Source organism: Micropterus dolomieu, linkage group LG16, assembly GCF_021292245.1.
Source record: "Micropterus dolomieu isolate WLL.071019.BEF.003 ecotype Adirondacks linkage group LG16, ASM2129224v1, whole genome shotgun sequence".
Classification (NCBI taxonomy): Eukaryota; Metazoa; Chordata; class Actinopteri; order Centrarchiformes; family Centrarchidae; genus Micropterus; species Micropterus dolomieu.
This window is the reverse complement of record NC_060165.1, coordinates 1316171-1320118: the sequence shown is the minus strand read 5'-3', so window position 1 is coordinate 1320118 and position 3948 is coordinate 1316171.

Genomic DNA, 3948 nt, shown 5'->3' with positions numbered 1-3948 from the left:
GGAGATGGTGTCTGCCTCCTGAACCCAAACTGGAACCTGGTTCCACAGGAGAGGAGCTTGATAGCTGAACGCTCTGGCTCCCATTCTACTTTTGGAGACTCTAGGAACCACAAGTAACCCTGCATTCTGGGAGCGCAGTGCTCTGGTGGGGTAGTAAGGTACTATGAGCTCTTTAAGATAAGATGGTGCCTGACCATTAAGAGCTTTGTAGGTAAGAAGAATGTTTTTAAATTCTATTCTGGATTTTACTGGAAGCCAATGCAAAGAAGCTAAGACAGGAGAAATATGATCTCTTTTCCTGGTTCCTGTCAGAACACGTGCTGCAGCATTCTGGATCAGCTGAAGAGTCTTAATGGACTTTTTCGAGCAGCCTGATAATAAAGAATTGCAGTAATCCAGCCTAGAGGTAACAAATGCATGGACTAGTTTTTCTGCATCATTTTTAGACAGGATGTTCCTGATTTTCGCAATATTACGTAGGTGAAAAAAGGCGGTCCTTGAAATTTGCTTAATGTGAGACTTAAACGACATGTCCTGATCAAAGATAACTCCAATATTCCTCACAGTGGTGTTGGAGGCCAGGGCGATGCCATCCAGGGAAACTATATCTTTAGATAATGCGTCACGGAGGTGCTTAGGCCCCAGAACAATAACTTCAGTTTTATCTGAGTTTAACATTAGAAAATTACAGGAAGAACTAACAGGTCTATGAGAGCCGGAATTCTTAGTGGTTGTCATGCAATACAATGCAAATTCATTATTTAAAAATAATACAATGTGATTTTCTGGATTTTTGTTTTAGATTCTGTCTCTCACAGTTGAAGTGTACCTATGATAAAAATTACAGACCTCTACATGCTTTGTAAGTAGAAAAACCAAATACTTGTTCTCTCCACTGTATATATAATGTCCAGCAAGGTACAAGATAGATTTATTTGTCACAGTATATCAGGTTGTGGAGTAAACTTCTAGTTTGTGCTATGTAGCAGACAATATACATATAAAAGTAATTATAAAAATGGTAAACAGACATAAATGATATTCAGTGGAGCAGTGCTGAGGATTAATTAGTTTAAGAGTCTGATAGCTTGGGGGAAAAAGCTACTCTGCAGTCTGGTGGTGTGGCAGCAGAAACTTCTATATCTCTTCCCAGAATGCAGCAGGGTGAACAGGCTGTGGCTGGGTGGGTACTGTCGTTTAGTATCCTTTGGGCTCTGAAGGCTCCTCACCTCACCGCTATCACTGATGCTCGGGAGATGGGTACCAATGATCTTCTGAGCAGTTTTAATCACCCGCTGCAGAGCCCTCCGGTCCTGAGCCGTGCACATCCCATGCCAGTTAGTGATGTTTCCAGTCAGGATGCTTTCTACTGTTCCTCTGTAAAAGCTGACAAGAACTTGGCACGGGAATTTGGCCTTCTTAAGCTTCCTTAAGAAATACAGTTGTTTCTGAGCTTTCTTCACCAGCGTGGAGATGTGAGACGACAATGTCAGGTTCTCTGTGATGCTGATTCCCAGGAACCTGAAACTATTCAGCTGCTCCACCTCAGCGCCACTGATGTAGACAGGAGAGTGTGTCTTTATCTCCTGTTTCCTGAAATCAATGATCAGCTCCTTGGTTTTGCTGATGTTGAGCAGTAGGTTGTTCTCTGAGCACCACTCTGCAAGATTATCAATTTCCTCCCGATATGAAGTCTCATCTTTGTTTGAAATCCAGCCGATGATGGTGGTGTCGTCTGCAAACTTCACAGCAGAGTTCCCTTCATGTCAGGGGATGCAGTTGGGGGATGCAGTCGTGGGTGTACAGTGTGAACAGGAGGGGTCTGAGCACACAGCCCTGGGGGACTCCGGTGTTGAGCACTAGAGTGGAGGAGGTCAGTCCACCAATCCGAACTTACTGGGGTCTGTTTGTGAGGAAGTCCAATATCCAGTTGCAGAGTGTTGTATTTAAACCCAGAGTGCTGAGTTTGCGGATCAGTTTCATGGGGAGATTGTGTTGATACTGAGCTAAAATCCACAAACAGCATTCTGATGTAGGTGTTGTTTTTCTCAAGGTGTGTGAGGGCTGAGTGGAGGGCAGAGATGGCATCCTCTGTGGATCTGTTGGTTCTGAAAGCAAACTGGTGAGGGTCCAGGCTGGCTGGGATGTTGTTCTTTATGAACTGAAGAACCAGTTTCTCACAGCACTTGATCAGTGCCTTAATAGTTTCACTATTAAGATATTGCAATAGTTTCACTATTAAGGTAAGGAGGGCAATCACCCAAAAATGTTATTTATTTGTACTAAAGACTGATGTCTTATCATAAATATAGGTTAATTGACTAATGACTTTTAGATAAGGCAGACGCTCGCCCTTTGGGAGAAGCCTAGATTTTCTCTATTTTTGGTTTTGGGGAGGATCCAAATATCAACCAAATAAACAAAATTTGAGGTAAAATATTTTTCCACAAACATCTAGACATATTGAAGTTTTGAAAAAACATGGTTGTAATTTGTAGGTAGGGGTAGCCTATCTCAAAATCTGAAGCCTTGTACTGCGGTAACGTGAGCCGCCGAATGCGAAACCGTGGTCAGGCCAGCCGCCGTCTGATTTCTGTTGCGCCTAAAGCAGTGTTATTATGGTAAGCACAAGGTGCGAGTGAGCGGAAGGTCCTGAAAGATACATACGCGGTTTTTTGTGACGCTCTCTTGTGATTATATAAACACAAATACATACCACGGTAATATAACAATATTAATAATAATAAGAATAATGATAATAGTAGTAACAATAATTAAATGTAATAATCATAATTTAATAATAATAATCTAATTTATTATTACTTGTTATTAATAAAAATTGACCCTTTATTTGCTGTTTTGTGAACATAATATGAAATTTAACCTTTCACCAACGTAATTCCCAGTGGTGAATTGCTCAGCAGGTAGTTCACTGTTATCATGGCTTCTACTTCCTAATGAATTTTTCTATCACTGGCACAAATATCGTGACGATTTACTGTACAAACTTGGAGAAATTACACTCTTAACATCACTACAACAGCGAAATTTAGACAGTTGAAATTTCTCTGAACTTTGACTTTGGTCAAAACAATTCCTTTAACAGGTAATCACGGTTATCATAACATCTCCTTCATAGTGTCCTCTAGTATCACTGGTACAAACATTATAAGGATTTACAACTACGAGGTATTGCAGATATTGCACCCTGCAACAGCGAAAACTAAACAGACAGTTAACATTTCTGTGAACTTTGACCTTTGACCAAAACAATTCTTTAATAGGTGACATCCCGGTTGTCATACCATCTCCTAACACACTCCTCAGAAAGAAAAAAATGAACCGATATAGGATGTTGACTGAACTATGACCTTTAAACTTTGACAGTAAAATGTTATATTTTTACCAGTAATAGTAGATGACACTATGAAGCAGAAGATATGAAAAGGGTGATGTCACCTATTAAGGGATTGTTTTGGTCAGAGGTCAAATATCAGTCAAAGTTTTAAGTCTGTTTAATTTTTGCTGTTGGAGGGATTTTAGAACTAACTAGGAAGTAGAAGCTGTGACAACGGTGTATTAACTGCTGAGGAATTACGTTGGTGAACGGTCAAAGTTCGGTCATTTTGCATTTGTAATAATAACTAATAACATTTATATTATTAATATTAATATATTACCGTGGTATGTAGTCGTATTCAAATAATTAAAAGAACGTCACAAAAAAAAAAACACGTGTGTATCTTTCAGGACCTTCGGCTCGCTCACGGCCCTTTCTTACCATAATATCACTGCTATAGGCGCAACAGAAATCAAACGGCGGCTGGCTTGACCACGGTTTCGCAATCGGCGGCTCATGTCACCGCAGTAGCCTTCTGGGGTTCCTCTGCTATCTAGCCGAAGTAGATTATTTATTTAATGTGTAGCCATTTTGACCAGGGAAACAGG